This window comes from Dendrobates tinctorius, unplaced genomic scaffold, assembly GCF_039654945.1.
Source record: "Dendrobates tinctorius isolate UK_male_01 unplaced genomic scaffold, ASM3965494v1 ptg000162l, whole genome shotgun sequence".
NCBI lineage: Eukaryota > Metazoa > Chordata > Amphibia > Anura > Dendrobatidae > Dendrobates > Dendrobates tinctorius.
The window spans coordinates 42,277,418-42,295,621 of NW_027361829.1; the positions used below are offsets into that span (position 1 = coordinate 42,277,418).

The 18,204-nt window shown below is 47.4% G+C and overlaps 1 protein-coding gene across 3 annotated transcripts in view; it reads right to left on the minus strand.

Moving 5' to 3' along the window:
- STARD3NL (STARD3 N-terminal like) overlaps positions 1 to 13,653 on the minus strand; it is a 74,601-nt gene extending 60,948 nt beyond the window's left edge. The window contains exon 1 of one of the 3 annotated variants that reach the window (XM_073549979.1): positions 13,383 to 13,653. The gene's annotated coding sequence lies outside the window, so the exon portion shown is untranslated. The remainder of the gene's footprint in view (positions 1 to 13,382) is intronic. The other 2 variants (XM_073549978.1, XM_073549977.1) reach the window with 2 other exon arrangements.
- Between the last annotated feature and the right edge of the window lie 4,551 nt (positions 13,654 to 18,204).

Below are 18,204 nucleotides of genomic sequence, written 5' to 3' on the forward strand. Positions count from 1 at the left end.
TAACACAAGTGTGACTGTTTTCACACCGCTTAATTCTTCCGCCATTATCTAGCAGCAGTGTACCACCTCTGCACGGTGGACCCCGGGCTGCAAACGCACCTACTACCACTTTATAATTTGGTGCGTTCCGCCAGCCCTAACAGTGGATGTGATATGTGCATGGCGGTCTGTGGATGTGATTTGTGTACGGCGGTCTGTGGATGTGATTTGTGTACGGCAGTCTGTGGATGTGATTTGTGTACGGCAGTCTGTGGATGTGATTTGTGTACGGCAGTCTGTGGATGTGATTTGTGTACGGCAGTCTGTGGATGTGATTTGTGTACGGCAGTCTGTGGATGTGCTATGTGTACGGCGGTCTGTGGATGTGCTATGTGTACAGCGGTCTGTGGATGTGCTATGTGTACAGCGGTCTGTGGATGTGCTATGTGTACAGCGGTCTGTGGATGTGCTATGTGTACAGCGGTCTGTGGATGTGCTATGTGTACAGCGGTCTGTGGATGTGCTATGTGTACAGCGGTCTGTGGATGTGCTATGTGTACAGCGGTCTGTGGATGTGCTATGTGTACAGCGGTCTGTGGATGTGCTATGTGTACAGCGGTCTGTGGATGTGCTATGTGTACAGCGGTCTGTGGATGTGCTATGTGTACAGCGGTCTGTGGATGTGCTATGTGTACAGCGGTCTGTGGATGTGCTATGTGTACAGCGGTCTGTGGATGTGCTATGTGTACAGCGGTCTGTGGATGTGCTATGTGTACAGCGGTCTGTGGATGTGCTATGTGTACAGCGGTCTGTGGATGTGCTATGTGTACAGCGGTCTGTGGATGTGCTATGTGTACAGCGGTCTGTGGATGTGCTATGTGTACAGCGGTCTGTGGATGTGCTATGTGTACAGCGGTCTGTGGATGTGCTATGTGTACAGCGGTCTGTGGATGTGCTATGTGTACAGCGGTCTGTGGATGTGCTATGTGTACAGCGGTCTGTGGATGTGCTATGTGTACAGCGGTCTGTGGATGTGCTATGTGTACAGCGGTCTGTGGATGTGCTATGTGTACAGCGGTCTGTGGATGTGCTATGTGTACAGCGGTCTGTGGATGTGCTATGTGTACAGCGGTCTGTGGATGTGCTATGTGTACAGCGGTCTGTGGATGTGCTATGTGTACAGCGGTCTGTGGATGTGCTATGTGTACAGCGGTCTGTGGATGCGATATGTGCACGGAGGTCTGTGGATGCGATATGTGCACGGAGGTCTGCGGATGCGATATGTGCACGGAGGTCTGCGGATGCGATATGTGCACGGAGGTCTGCGGATGCGATATGTGCACGGAGGTCTGTAGATGTGCTATGTGTACGGCGGTCTGTGGATGCGATTTGTGTACGGAGATCTGCGGATGCGATATGTGTACGGAGGTCTGCGGATGCGATATGTGCACGGAGATCTGTGGATGTGATATGTGCACGGAGGTCTGTGGATGTGATATGTGTACGGAGGTCTGTGGATGTGATATGTGTTATGAATGAGTCACCGTAGGAGGCAAAAACAGAAATGCTAGCTAAGTCCAGAAAACCAGAGAAGTTGGCAGCTATCGGATTGCAGACCCCTGAACCTATCAACACAACTAGCAGCAGCCGTGGGGGGTTCCTACGATGACCTAGACCCCTCGATCACAGCCGGAGAACTGCCTAGCCTAAAGACAGAAAGGGAAATCTAAACTGCCCCAGAGCAGACCCCAAAGCAAAAGGCAGCCCCCAACATATAATGACGGTGAGGCAAGAAGTAAGAACACTAACACAGACAGAAAGATAGACTGAGCAAAGACGGGGCCCAAGCTAACTAGATAGGAAAGGACAGGAAGGCTGCTGTCTGCAATCCGTGAAAAACCCTACAAAAATAAGCGCCAACAAACTGACAGTGAAAAAAGGCCCTGAAGACCCTAAGCTTCAAAAAGCTATGTCAGTACTCAGGAATATTCTGAAGACAGAGCAACAGGCAAAAGGAGATTCAGCTCACCCCAGCAGGGAATGGCAGAATCCAGAAAAGCAAGGCAAACAAAAAACAAAACACAAATGCTAACAGGCAAAGCAGAAAACTTAGCTTTAGAGGAGCAGGAATCAGACTGGTCTCAAAGAAGTCCACAGGGAAATCACCCGCAGGGCAGAAGGGCGTCGGCAGCCTTATATCCAGTCTGTGACTCCACTCAGCCAGTCATCATCATTAGGCTCAGGTGCCTGATAATCAGGCTCATTACCTTCCTTTACCAGAATAGGGAGTTCACCAGACCTCAGTGACGAAGGGGAAAATGAACTCACAACAGTACCTCCCCCTTGAGGAGGGGTCACCGAACCCTCAACCACGCCACCCGGGCGATCAGGGTGAGCCCGATGAAAGGCACGCACCAATCTTTTGGCATGAATATCAGAGGCAGAGACCCAGGAATTATCCTCCTGACCATAACCCTTCCACTTAACCAAATACTGGAGTCTCCGTCTAGCCAGACGGGAATCCAGTATTTTCTCTACCTCATATTCCATGTTACCTTCAACCAATACAGGGTCCGGAGGTGCCACCCCAGGAACAACTGGCTCAACAAACCTCTTCAACAAGGACTTATGGAACACATTATGGATCTTAAATGTGACAGGAAGAGCCAAACGAAAAGAGACCGGATTAATAATCTCCAAAATCTTGTAAGGTCCAATAAATCTAGGCTTAAACTTAGGAGAAGCCACCTGCATAGCAATATTTTTTGATGATAACCACACCATATCACCAATCTTAAACTGGGGACCAATGGTCCTATGTCGATTGGAAAACCGCTGGGCCTTTTCCTGGGAGAGAGATAACTTATTCACCACTTGGTCCCAGATCTGGTGCATTCTCTCCACCACAGTGTCAACACCTGAGCAGGCAGAAGGCTCCACCTGCCCTGAAGAAAATCGAGGATGAAACCCAAAGTTACAAAAAAAAGGTGACATCAAAGTGGCAGAACTAGCTCTATTATTTAAAGCAAATTCGGCCAAGGGCAAAAATGAAACCCAATCATCCTGATCAGCGGAATTAAAACATCTCAAATTCGACTCCAAGGTCTGGTTTGTTCTCTCTGTCTGCCCATTGGTCTGAGGGTGAAAAGCGGAGGAGAAGGACAACTGAATTCCCAGCTTGGAACAGAAAGTCCTCCAAAATCTAGACACAAACTGAACTCCTCTGTCAGATACAATGTTCTCAGGAATCCCGTGCAAGCGAACCACATGTTGCAAAAACAGGGGCACCAACTCAGAGGAAGACGGCAACTTAGGGAGTGGTACAAGATGAACCATCTTAGAGAACCTATCACAAATCACCCAAATAACAGTCATTCTTTGAGAGACCGGCATATCAGAGATGAAATCTATTGAAATATGGGTCCATGGCCTCCTGGGGACCGGCAAAGGCATCAACAACCCACTAGAGCGAGAACAAGATTTAGACCGGGAGCAAGTCCCACAGGACTGCACAAAATTCCTGACATAATGAGACAAGGTAGGCCACCAAAAAGAGCGACTCACCAGATCTCTAGTACCAAAAATACCTGGATGACCAGCCAATGCAGAGCAATGAACCTCAGACATCACTCTCTTCTTCCACTGGTCAGAAACATACAACTTTCCACTGGGACAACGCTCAGGTTTGTCCTCCTGGAACTCATGCAGAGCAAGTCTCAAATCGGGCGAGATGGCAGAAAGAACTACCCCTTCGCCTAAGATGGTAGCAGGCTTGGTCACCACAGGAGAATCAGCAAAGAAGCTCCTAGAGAGGGCGTCTGCCTTGACATTCTTAGTTCCAGGAAGAAAAGAGACCACAAAATCAAAACGTGTAAAAAACAAGGCCCACCTAGCCTGTCTAGGGTTCAAGCGTTTAGTCGACTCTAGGTAAATCAAATTCTTGTGGTCAGTGAGGACCACAACTTGATGTTTAGCTCCCTCAAACCAATGTCTCCACTCCTCAAATGCCCATTTCATGGCCAACAGTTCCCGATTCCCCACATCATAGTTACGTTCAGATGGAGAGAACTTTCGGGAAAAGAAAGCACAGGGATTCATTTTAGATGTTACAGGATCCTTTTGGGACAAAACAGCTCCTGCACCAATCTCAGAAGCATCCACCTCTACCTGGAACGGGAGTGAGACATCAGGTTGCCGCAAAACCGGGGCGGAGGTAAATCTTCGCTTCAGCTCCTGAAAGGAAGCAACAGCCTCCGGAGACCAATTCAACACATCAGCACCCTTCTTAGTCAGATCAGTCAATGGCTTGGCAATACTAGAAAATTTTGCTATAAATTTCCGATAAAAATTAGCAAAACCCAAAAACTTCTGGAGGGCCTTCAAAGAAGTGGGCTGAACCCAATCATAAATGGCCTGTACCTTGGCCGGGTCCATTTCAATAGTTGACGGAGACAAAATAAATCCCAAAAATGAAATCCTCTGTACTCCAAAAAGGCATTTCGATCCTTTGACATGCAGGGAATTCTCCCTCAAGATCCGGAACACAGTCCGAATATGTTCCACATGAGAATCCCAATCCTTGGAGAAGATCAAAATATCATCCAGATAGATAATCAAAAATTTATCGACAAAGTCTCGGAAAATATCGTTCATGAAGCACTGGAAGACAGAAGGGGCATTAGTGAGCCCAAAAGGCATCACCAGGTACTCAAAATGTCCCTCCGGAGTATTAAACGCCGTCTTCCATTCATCCCCCTGCTTAATGCGGATAAGATTATACGCCCCCCTGAGGTCAAGCTTGGTAAACCAGCAAGCACCTCTAACTCTAGAGAATAGATCTGAAATCAGGGGTAACGGATACTGATATTTAATAGTCATTTTGTTGAGGGCACGATAATCAATACAAGGCTTTAAAGAACCATCCTTTTTGGCCACAAAAAAAAAAACCGGCACCTAAGGGTGAAGAGGATGGTCTAATATGACCCTTCTCCAACGCCTCCTTAATATAGGATCGCATTTCCTCGTGCTCGGGTACAGATAAATTGAAGCGCCGACCCTTGGGAAATTTACACCCCGGGCTCAGTTCAATTGCACAGTCATAACTCCTATGAGGAGGCAAAGATGCAGACTCATTCTCACTAAATACATCATAAAAGTCCGCCAAATAGTCAGGAACATCATGCGACTGAGAAGAGGTGGAAAAAAACGGAGCCTCACTAAAGGCACACCGACAACCCCAACTCACCACAGACACAGATTTGCAATCCAAAACTGGATTATGAATTTGCAACCAGGGAAACCCCAGAACAACGGCATCATGCAGACCATGCCACACCAAAAATCTGCAATTTTCTTGATGGTCTGGGGCGACCCGCATGACCACCTGGGTCCAAAACTGAGGTTTATTTTTCGCCAAAGGAGTAGCATCAATCCCCCTCAAAGGGATAGGCGTCTGCAGAGGTGTCATCGGAAATCCACAACGTTTGGCAAAATCCAAGTCCATTAGGTTTAGCGCTGCTCCTGAATCCACAAAAGCCTTGGCGGAAAATGTGGACAGGGAGCAGATTATTATTATTAATTGTTATAGCGCCATTTATTCCATGGCGCTTTACATGTAAGGAGGGGTATACATAAAAGCAAGTACAATAATCTTAAACAATACAAGTCATAACTGGTACAGGAGGAGAGAGGACCCTGCCCGCGAGGGCTCACAATCTACAAGGGATGGGTGAGAATACAGTAGGCGAGGGTAGAGCTGGTCGTGCAGCGGTTTGGTCGATCGGTGGTTACTGCAGGTTGTAGGCTTGTCAGAAGAGGTGGGTCTTCAGGCTCTTTTTGAAGGTTTCAATGGTAGGTGAGAGTCTAACATGTTGTGGTAGAGAGTTCCAGAGTAGGGGTGATGCGCGAGAGAAATCTTGTATGCGATTGTGGGAAGAGGAGATAAGAGGGGAGTGGAGAAGGAGATCTTGTGAGGATCGGAGGTTGCATGCGGGAAAGTACCGGGAGACGAGGTCACAGATGTATGGAGGAGACAGGTTGTGGATGGCTTTGTATGTCATGGTTAGGGTTTTGTACTGGAGTCTCTGGGCAATGGGGAGCCAGTGAAGGGATTGACAGAGGGGAGAAGCTGGGGAATAGCGGGGGGACAGGTGGATTAGTCGGGCAGCAGAGTTTAGAATAGATTGGAGGGGTGCGAGAGTGTTAGAGGGGAGGCCACAGAGCAGGAGGTTGCAGTAGTCAAGGCGAGAGATGATGAGGGCATGGACTAGGGTCCAGATCAGAGTAATTGCCAGAAGAAACTTAGGTTGAACACCACCAACAGAAAACGTGTGTGCAAAGCGTTTCTCTCGTTTAGGACAAACAGAAATATGCGAGGCATCTCCACAGAAAAAACACAGCTTATTACGCCTTCTGAACTCCTGACGTTGCGCCCTAGACAAAACTCTATCACATTGCATAAGTTCAGACGTCTGTTCAACCGGTGGAAACACCTCTCGTGCAATCCTGCGTTCACGTAAACGCCGATCAACGTGAATGGCTAATGACATAGAATCGTCCAGACCAGAGGGAACAGGAAATCCCACCATAGTATCTTTTACGGCTTCTGACAAACCCTTCCGAAAGAGAGCAGCCAAGGCATTATCATTCCAGGTAGTAAGGACCGCCCACTTTCGGAACTTTTGACAGTACAACTCTGCAGAATCTCGACCCTGGTTCAATGCCAACAGGGTCTTTTCAGCCTGATCAATAGAATTAGGTTCGTCATACAACAACCCCAAGGCTTGAAAGAATGCGTTCACATTAGTCAGAATAGGATCATCTGGTTTCAAAGAAAACGCCCAATCCTGGGGATCGCCACGCAGCAAAGAGATGACAATTTTAACCTGCTGCGCGGAGCTCCCTGACGAGTTAGGCTTCAAGGCAAAAAATAATTTACAATTATTTTTGAAATTCAAAAATTTAGATCGATCCCCAAAAAATACATCAGGTGTAGGGATCTTTGGTTCAACAGCATGCGAACGAGCAAGGTAGGCGGAAATTCCCCGCACTTCCGCAGCAAGCTGCTCCACATGATCAGACAATTGCTTTATCTCCATTGAGAGAAAAAAAAATTCCCCCTACGGCCTCAGGGATATAGAGGAAAGAATATACACACTTTTTTTTTTTAACACAATTCTTTCCTGCTATTGAGTACCCTAGGATCTGCGGTATGGCGGGTGATTCTTTTATGAATGAGTCACCGTAGGAGGCAAAAACAGAAATGCTAGCTAAGTCCAGAAAACCAGAGAAGTTGGCAGCTATCGGATTGCAGACCCCTGAACCTATCAACACAACTAGCAGCAGCCGTGGGGGGTTCCTACGATGACCTAGACCCCTCGATCACAGCCGGAGAACTGCCTAGCCTAAAGACAGAAAGGGAAATCTAAACTGCCCCAGAGCAGACCCCAAAGCAAAAGGCAGCCCCCAACATATAATGACGGTGAGGCAAGAAGAAAGAACACTAACACAGACAGAAAGATAGAAAGAGCAAAGACGGGGCCCAAGCTAACTAGATAGGAAAGGACAGGAAGGCTGCGGTCTGCAATCCGTGAAAAACCCTACAAAAATAAGAGCCAACAAACTGACAGTGAAAAAAGGCCCTGAAGACGCTAAGCTTCAAAAAGCTATGTCAGTACGCAGGAATATTCTGAAGACAGAGCAACAGTCAAAAGGAGATTCAGCTCACCCCAGCAGGGAATGGCAAAATCCAGAAAAGCAAGGCAAACAAAAAACAAAACACAAATGCTAACAGGCAAAGCAGAAAACTTAGCTTTAGAGGAGCAGGAATCAGACTGGTCTCAAAGAAGTCCACAGAGAAATCACCCGCAGGGCAGAAGGACGTCGGCAGCCTTATATCCAGTCCGTGACTCCACTCAGCCAGTCATCATCATTAGGCTCAGGTGCCTGATAATCAGGCTCATTACCTTCCTTTACCAGAACAGGGAGTTCACCAGACCTCAGTGACGAAGGGGAAAATGAACTCACAACAGATGTGTACGGAGGTCTGTGGATGTGATATGTGTACGGAGGTCTGTGGATGTGATTTGTGTACGGCAGTCTGCGGATGCAATATGTGCTCGGAGGTCTGCGAATGTGACATGTGCACTGCGGTCTGTGCTATGTGTACAGCAGTCTCTGGTTGTGATTTGCGTACGGCGGTCTGCGGATGTGACATGTGCTCTGTAGATGTGCTATGTGCACGACGGTCTGTGGATGTGATATGTGAAAGGCGGTCTGCAGACATAACCCAAATCTCTGTCCTATTTAAAGGGAACCTGTCACCCCACCAGGCGATTTTAAGTAAAAGAGCCATCTTGTGCAGCACTAATGCAGCATTCTGTCAAGTGTGTCAGTGTGAATAAACCATAAGCGACTGCGGGGCGGGATCTCTGGCCGCACGTCCACGCAGGCGCGATAGGAAGGCCAGGAAGTCATTAGAGAGGACGGGCACGGTAACTGTGATTGCCCAAGAATATATACTACGGCGCAGGTGCCAGGATTTGAAAAGAATGATGTGGAGGCGGAGCAAACAATGCAGGAAGACATGAGTGATGGATGTGAGGCATCTCTGTCAGATTGGGAAAGACCTGCCCCCTGTGAAATATCAGGTATGTCTGACCAATATTAAAAACGATTATTTCTGCGGTGGAAGGTACCCTAAATAAAAGAGCCACCTTGACAGAATGCAGCATTAGTGCTGCACAAGGTGGCTTTTTTAGTTAAAAACGCCTGGGGGAGTGACAGGTTTCCTTTAATCCTTACACTTTCATTTATTGACTTTCCACTAAGTATGCAGTGGCCCATTTACAACAGGCTGTAATAAGAGAATGGATTAAATACATGAACTAGTAATGGTAACTGTGCTTAGATACTGACTGGTGACGGATCATGCAGATTATGAAATACCCTATTATTATAATGATGACCATACAGGACAAGCACATCCACCCATTGGTGTCTCCCCCATTTCCTCATAGACTGTAAGCTTGTGAGCAGGGCCCTCACTAATCTTGGTATCTGATGAATTTTGCGTTGCTTCGTATTGTATATGTCCCCACTCAATTGTTAAGTGCTGCGGAATATGGTGGCACTATAGAAATCAACAATGTACCTTCATATATGTTAAAGGGATTGTAGCAAAGCAATGCCATAATAATTACATACACTAATTAATTACAGCCATAGTAATCCAAATACAAAGAAAGGAAACAGCTGGACAATGACATCCATCCGTCCTGCTCTTCAGGTGTCAGCAGAGCTGGTGGCGCTTATAACAGTCTGTATTCTGTGGACGCACACAGTCATGAAGAAGTGTCTTCTTCAGAGAGTGAGGCTGTGTACCCATGTAAGCATTTTTTTTCACGTTTCTAAGCATTTTTCCCGGCAAAAACGCATACAAGAAGCATCCTATTCTTTTTAATGAATTCCACAATTTTTGGGCACATGAGGGTCAGATGACAAAATGTCATATAGATGTAGTTATGTCCACAATGTGCAGTCGTGACTGGAACATGAAATACCAAACTTTTTATCAAGTCCACTACAGCTCCCCACTTGGGCAAGGTCCAGCCAAAATCTCCTCCATATGCAAGACCAACTACCTCTTTGTATCAGAACAGCTCTGCCCCACATAGCAGACCTACAGTCATGGCCAAAAGTTTTGAGAATGACACAAATATTATATTTTCACATGATCTGCTGGCCTCTGGTTTTTATGTGTGTTTGTCAGATGTTTTCATCACATACAGAAATATAATTGCAATCATATTATGAGTAGCAAAAGGTTATATTGACAGTTAGAATGAGTTAATGCAGCAAGTCAATGTTTGCAGTGTTGACCCTTCTTCTTCAGGACCTCAGCAATTCTCCCTGGCATGCTCTCAATCAACTTCTGGATCAAATCCTGACTGATAGCAGTCCATTCTTGCAAAATCAATGCTTTTATTTTGTCTGAATTTGAAGGTTTTTGTTTGTCCACCCGTCTCTTGATGATTGACCACAAGTTCTCAATGGGATTAAGATCTGGGAAGTTTCCAGGCCATGGTCCCAAAATCTCTCTGTTTTGTTCCCTTGGCCATTTAGTTATCACCTTTGCTTTATGGCAAGGTGCTCCATCATGTTGAAAAAGGCATTGTTGATCGCCAAACTGCTCTTGGACGGTTGGGAGAAGTTGCTCTTGGAGGACATTCTGGTACCATTCTTTATTCATGGCTGTGTTTTTAGGCAAGACTGAGAGAGAGCCCATTCCCTTGGCTGAGAAGCAACCCCACACATGAATGGTTTCAGGATGCTTGACAGTTGGCATGAGACAAGACTGGTGGTAGCGCTCACCTGGTCTTCTCCGAATAAGCCGTTTTCCAGATGTCCCAAACAATCGAAAAGGGGATTCATCAGAAAAAATGACTTTACCCCAGTCCGCAGCAGTCCACTCCCTGTACCTCTTGCAGAATATCAGTCTGTCCATGATGTTTTTCCTGGAGAGAAGTGGCTTCTTTGCTGCCCTCCTTGAGACCAGGCCTTACTCCAAGAGTCTCCACCTCACAGCGCGTGCAGATGCACTCACACCTGCCTGCTGCCATTCCTGAGCAAGCTCTGCACTGCTGGTAGCCCGATCACGCAGCTGAAACACTTTTAAGAGACGGTCCTGGCGCTTGCTGGTCTTTCTTGGGCGCCCTGGAGCCTTTTTGGCAACAAGGGAACCTCTCTCCTTGAAGTTCTTGATGATGCGATAGATTGTTGACTGAGGTGCAATCTTTCTAGCTGCGATACTCTTCCCTGTTAGACCACTTTTGTGCAGTGCAATGATGACTGCACGTGTTTCTTTAGAGATAACCATGGTTAACAGAAGAGAAACAATGATGCCAAGCACCAGCCTCCTTTTAAAGTGTCCAGTGGTGTCATTCTTACTTAATCATGACAGATTGATCTCCAGCCCTGTCCTCATCAACACCCACACCTGTGTTAATGGAGCAATCACTGAAACGATGTTAGCTGGTCCTTTTAAGGCAGGGCTGTAATGATGTTGAAATGTGTTTGGGGGGATAAAGTTCATTTTCTAGGCAAATATTGACTTTGCAAGTAATTGCTGTTAAGCTGATCACTCTTTATACCATTCTGGAGTATATGCAAATTGCCATTAGAAAAAATGAAGCAGTAGACTTTGTAAAAATTAATATTTGTGTCATTCTCAAAACTTTTGGCCATGACTGTAGAAGATCAGGTAGTTGGGAATTGGCACCACTATGAGCTCTCCTCAATACACTGGCACCAGTATGAGATCCCCCCATTAGATCAGCCCCAGTATGAGGATATCTCCATATTAGATCGACCCCAGTATAACGATCTCCCCCCATTAGATCGGCCCCAGTATAACGATCTCTCCCCATTAGATCGGCCCCAGTATAACGATCTCTCCCCATTAGATCGGCCCCAGTATAACGATCTCTCCCCATTAGATCGGCCCCAGTATAACAATCTCTCCCCATTAGATCGGCCCCAGTATAACAATCTCCCCCCATTAGATCGGCCCCAGTATAGCGATCTCCCCCCATTAGATCGGCCCCAGTATAGCGATCTCCCCCCATTAGATCGGCCCCAGTATAGCGATCTCCCCCCATTAGATCGGCCCCAGTATAGCGATCTCCCCCCATTAGATCGGCCCCAGTATAGCAATCTCCCCCCATTAGATCGGCCCCAGTATAACAATCTCCCCCCATTAGATCGGCCCCAGTATAACGATCTCTCCCCATTAGATCGGCCCCAGTATAACGATCTCTCCCCATTAGATCGGCCCCAGTATAACAATCTCTCCCCATTAGATCGGCCCCAGTATAGCGATCTCCCCCCATTAGATCGGCCCCAGTATAGCGATCTCCCCCCATTAGATCGGCCCCAGTATAGCGATCTCCCCCCATTAGATCGGCCCCAGTATAGCGATCTCCCCCCATTAGATCGGCCCCAGTATAGCAATCTCCCCCCATTAGATCGGCCCCAGTATAACAATCTCACCCCATTAGATCGGCCCCAGTATAACAATCTCCCCCCATTAGATCGGCCCCAGTATAACAATCTCCCCCCATTAGATCGGCCCCAGTATAACAAGCTCCCCCAGTAGATCAGCCCCAGTATGAGCTCCCCCCAGTAGATCAGCCCCAGTATGAGCTCTCCCCAGTAGATCAGCCCCAGTATGAGCTCCCCCCAGTAGATCAGCCCCAGTATGAGCCCTCCCCAGATCAGCCCCAGTATGAGCTCCCCCAGTAGATCAGCCCCAGTATGAGCTCTCCCCAGTAGATCAGCCCCAGTATGAGCCCTCCCCCAGTAGATCAGCCCCAGTATGAGCTCTCCCAGTAGATCAGCCCCAGTATGAGCCCTCCCCAGTAGATCAGCCCCAGTATGAGCCCTCCCCAGTAGATCAGCCCCAGTATGAGCTCCCCCCAGTAGATCAGCCCCAGTATGAGCTCCCCCCAGTAGATCAGCCCCAGTATGAGTCCTCCCCAGTAGATCAGCCCCAGTATGAGCCCTCCCCCAGTAGATCAGCCCCAGTATGAGCTCTCCCAGTAGATCAGCCCCAGTATGAGCCCTCCCCAGTAGATCAGCCCCAGTATGAGCCCTCCCCAGTAGATCAGCCCCAGTATGAGCCCTCCCCAGTAGATCAGCCCCAGTATGAGCTCCCCCCAGTAGATCAGCCCCAGTATGAGCCCTCCCCAGATCAGCCCCAGTATGAGCTCCCCCCAGTAGATCAGCCCCAGTATGAGCTCTTCCCAGTAGATCAGCCCCAGTATGAGCTCTCCCCAGTAGATCAGCCCCAGTATGAGCTCTCCCCAGTAGATCAGCCCCAGTATGAGCCCTCCCCCAGTAGATCAGCCCCAGTATGAGCTCTCCCAGTAGATCAGCCCCAGTATGAGCTCTCCCAGTAGATCAGCCCCAGTATGAGCCCTCCCCAGTAGATCAGCCCCAGTATGAGCCCTCCCCAGTAGATCAGCCCCAGTATGAGCTCTTCCCAGTAGATCAGCCCCAGTATGAGCTCTCCCCAGTAGATCAGCCCCAGTATGAGCCCTCCCCCAGTAGATCAGCCCCAGTATGAGCTCTCCCAGTAGATCAGCCCCAGTATGAGCCCTCCCCAGTAGATCAGCCCCAGTATGAGCCCTCCCCAGTAGATCAGCCCCAGTATGAGCTCCCCCCAGTAGATCAGCCCCAGTATGAGCTCCCCCCAGTAGATCAGCCCCAGTATGAGCTCCCCCCAGTAGATCAGCCCCAGTATGAGTCCTCCCCAGTAGATCAGCCCCAGTATGAGCCCTCCCCCAGTAGATCAGCCCCAGTATGAGCTCTCCCAGTAGATCAGCCCCAGTATGAGCTCTCCTTACCAGTGCGCCGTTTCTTCTCCCCGCAGCAGTAACACCTCGTCCTGGGTGCTGTGCTTTCTTTCCAATCCACTCACTGCCGCCGCCTCTTCCAGTTCCCTCCCGTTGTTTTCGCTCCTCTATCTCCGGCCTGTCATAGGCTCACGCCGCTGTCACATCCCTGGCAGCCTCCCGTCACTTCCCCGGTGTGGCCCCACCCTCCCTGCGGGCAGCGTCTGCTCCTGTGTGTGGTGGGCGGGACTCTGATGAGTTGCGAGCTGTGGACGGTGACACCTCCGTCTGCTGCAGCTCGGAGTAGAAGGTTGTGAGGGAGGGGAATGGCGGCGCGCAGCTCAGCCCTCAGCTCCACAGTAAAAACAGCACTAGTTACCACATGTATCTGCTGCCCGTGTACTGAGCTCACTGCTTCTGCCTGCGGAGGCAGGAGGGCGCCATTGTCTTCTGTAAGTCAATGGGAAAAGAAAACTCCTGCACCCCATTGCTAGGCCTAAGGGGCACTCCGGGGTAATTATACAAGCACGGCTCCTCACAACTCTGCCTTGTCTGCACTGTTGTCAGGGTGAATTCACTAGGAGAGAGAATTCTTCAGCCGCCAGAACAGAGTTTAGGGTTAAATTTCCGGCTGAGTGAAGTCATGCGCAGTGAGAAGTGCGGATCCTGCCGCCCGAAAAAACGTTGCATCGTCCGTTCGGGCATGTCGGCGGACGTCAAAATTATCCGTCAAGATCCGCCGGTAATGCAACTCAATGGGAAAAAAATCGGATCCGCCAAGAAAAATGGCTGATCCGTTTTTTTTGCAAAACGGTTGATTTTGACTGATGGACGCAAACAGATGTGTGAAACAGGCCTAAGCCAGAACCAGGACATGATCAGCTTTGGAATGGCTCCCCTTGTGGGATTTCTGTGGGAACCTCAGTAATTCTTAGCAGAGGCATAGCTAGGGTTTTAGGTCAGGGGGGCAAAATATCTGAGTGGGCCCCTAAGGCTATGTGCACACGATGCAGATTTGCTGCGGATCCACAGCAGATTTTTCCGCGCAGAAACACTGCAGTTCCGCACTGTGATTTACAGTACAATGTAAATCAATGGGAAAAAAAAAAAGCCGTGCAGATGGTGCAGAAAAATCAGTGCGGAATTGCTGCGGATTTAAAAGAAATGCATGTCACTTCTTTTGTGTGGTTTTGCTGCAGTTTTCCACCTCCATTCTACAAATCCGCAGGTGTAAAACCGCACAAAAACCGCAAAAAAAAGGAAGAAATCCGCAGGAAAAATGCAGGTCATTTGACCTACGGATTTCGTAAAATCCGAGCGAAAAAATCCGCAGGAGGATCCCACTGTGGGCACATAGCCTAAGGCTATGTGCACACGCTGCGGATTTTTCCTCGCAGATTTTGCTTAATCTGCAAGTCAAAAGACCTGCAGTTTATCTGCGGTTTATCATCTCTATAATGGAGGAGATGGCAAACAGCTGCGGAATCCGCAGAAAAGAATGACATGTCAATTCTTTCTGCGGATTGGAAACCGCAGCAAAAAACGCGCAGAAAATTCTGCACCGTCTGCACTGCAGTTTCCATTTTCCATAGGATAGAATGGTACTGTACAATGCAGCTAATTGCGGATCCGCAGGGCCAAAACCGCTGCGGATCTACAGAAGAATCCGCAGTGTGTGCACTTACCCTAACATGGTAACCTTGATTATAACTGGGCGACGCACCCTAAGGGTGTGTGCACATGTTGCGGATTCTGCTGCGGATTTTTCTGCACTGATTTTGCTAAAGTCCTGCGTTTTACCTGCGGATTTTCCCCTGCAGTTTGACACCTGTCATGGAGCAGGTGTCAAACTGCTGTGGATTCTGCACAAAGAAGTGACATGCTGTGGATTTAAAACCATAGCAAATCCGCAACCTGTGCACTGCGTTTTCTTTTTCCATAGACTAAAATGGTACTGTACAACGCAGCAGAAACTGTTGCGGATCCGCAGGGCCAAATCCGCAACGTGTGCACACACCCTAATAATGGAGGAGAACCTTAGCAGATTACTGTGCTGTTGCTGAAAATCCAAAGACCAACATTGATATTACCACCATATTGGTCCTACTGAACATATAAGTGATTACAGCAGAGTTACAGAGAGTGACTTACAGCACAGATGTTCTTTCTGATGGAATCGTTCACTTTTCACTATGGCCCAGACCTACCTGACAACTCCTCCAGCCAGGACTCGGCTACAGAGAGTACAACAGAGACACATTTCACTTCTCAGCACTGTCCAAAACAGGACTATTTCCAACCAGTACAAACTCCTATAATGTAATGCACCACCATAGGCGTTGAGTTTCCCCCACTCAAGCCATGTCCTCTGCAGTCTCCCATTCCTCTGCAGCCGCAGAGATTCCTGCTCAGCAGAGACATTAGTCCCAGCATCTTACCCAGGCTGTTGCTAGGCATCTGGTTGCACCTTCTGGCTCTGCTATAACACCATGCTTGAGTCAGCGGCATGCAGACGCTCCTGGGACTAATTTCTGTGTTTTGCCTACTGAGCATGCCCGTGGAACGACCTCTCATTGGAGGTCGGAGGTCACATGCGCAGGTCCCGTTCCTGCTCGGATTGGTCCACTGGGAAGGTCCCGGAGGACGCCGCTATAAATGAGTAGCATGGCCTCTCCGCCATGCGCTAATATAGACTCATGGGTAGTTGTGTGTGTGTAGATGGATGCATGAGACTGGTGACTGACGCATTATGATCCCCTCCCTTTGGTTGTGTATGTGTAGGGTCAAGCAGGTCCTCAGGATGCAGCGACGAGACATAAGGTAAGGGAGAAAACAAGGGGAACTGCTACCTTGGATCTAATCCTTATAAACAGGGAGGAAATGGTTGAGGAGGTAAAAGTGGCTGGGACCCTAGGAGGTAGCGACCATGCTATTTTAGAATTTTGGATTACTAGAGGTGGAAGACCTGTGAAGACTCAGACGTCAAGGTTAGATTTCAGAAAGGCAGATTTTAAGGGATTCAGAAAGAGAATTGGAGGGATCCAATGGCTGGATATCCTTAAAGACAAAAATGTCCAGGAAGGATGGGAAATCTTGAAAAATGAAATTCTCAAAGCACAGTTGTTAACAATTCCGAAAAGAGGGAAGAATAGGAAGCATTTAAGGAAACCAGGATGGATGAACACAGAACTTAAGCACATGCTAAAAAGGAAGAAAAAAATGTTTATAAAATGGAAAGAGGGAGGCATATCTAAAGAAGAATATAATGCTGTCTGCAGAACCTGCAGGGCACAAATCAGATTAGCTAAAGCTGAAAATGAACTGAGGCTTGCAAGAGATGTCAAAAGCAATAATAAAGGATTTTGGGGATATGTCAAAAGTAAAAGAAAAGTCAAAGATGCTATAGGATTTTTACAGGATGAAAATGATGAAATGGTAAGACAGGATGTTGAGAAGGCTGAACTTTTAAATTCCTATTTTGCATCTGTTTTCTCTCAGAAAGGAAATGCAACATCAACTGTTATTCACTGTCCTATTAAGGGAATAGAAGAATCCAGGATATCTATAAACAGAAAGATAGTGAGGAAACACTTAGCTAACCTAAATGAATTCAAGTCTCCAGGTCCAGATGAATTACACCCCAGAGTACTGAAGGAGATAGCAGAAGAAATTTTTGAACCCCTCTCCATAATCTTTGAAAATTCTTGGAGAACAGGAGAAGTGCCAGAAGACTGGAGAAGAGCAAATGTTGTTCCTATCTTCAAAAAGGGGAAGAAGGTGGACCCAGGCAACTATAGGCCGGTGAGTCTGACTTCTATATCAGGAAAGATCTTTGAACAAATTATTAAACAACATGTATGTCAATACCTGGATAAGAATGAAGTGATTAAACAGAGTCAGCATGGGTTTCTAACTAATAAGTCATGTCAGACTAACTTAATTTCCTTCTATGACGGTATCACTGATTGGGTGGATCAAGGAAATGCTGTAGATATAGTATATCTTGACTTCAGCAAAGCATTTGACAAAGTCTCTCATACAATCCTTATTGAAAAAATGACTAAGTATGGAATGGACAAGGCAACTGTTAGGTGGATTCATAACTGGCTTAGTGATCGGACCCAAAGAGTGGTCGTAAATGGCTGCACATCCAGTTGGAAGAATGTCTTAAGTGGGGTACCACAGGGCTCTGTCCTGGGCCCTGTATTGTTCAACATCTTTATCAATGATTTAGATGAAGGAATTGAGGGTAAACTGATTAAATTTGCTGATGACACAAAGCTAGGAGGGATAGCTAATACTAGAGAAGAGAGAGAGAGGATTCAAAAAGATTTAAATAAACTGGAGAAGTGGGCAGCAACTAACAGAATGGTTTTTAACAGGGAGAAATGCAAAGTACTACATCTGGGCAATAAAAATGAAAAAAGCATATATAGAATGGGAGGAATAGGGCTAAGTGACAGCACATGTGAAAAAGACTTGGGTATACTAATAGATCACAGACTGAATATGAGTCAACAGTGTGATGCAGCAGCAAAAAAGGCAAATGCAATTCTAGGATGTATTAACAGAAGCATACAGTCTAGATCACGTGAAGTCATTATTTCCCTCTACTCCTCTTTGGTCAGACCTCATCTGGAATATTGTGTCCAGTTTTGGGCACCACATTTTAAAAAAGACATCAACAAACTGGAGCAAGTTCAGAAAAGAGCGACCAGAATGGTGACCGGTCTGCAAACCCTGTCTTATGAGGAAAGGTTGCAGGATTTGGGAATGTTTAGTTTGCAAAAGAGAAGACTGAGAGGAGACTTAATAGCTGTCTACAAATATCTAA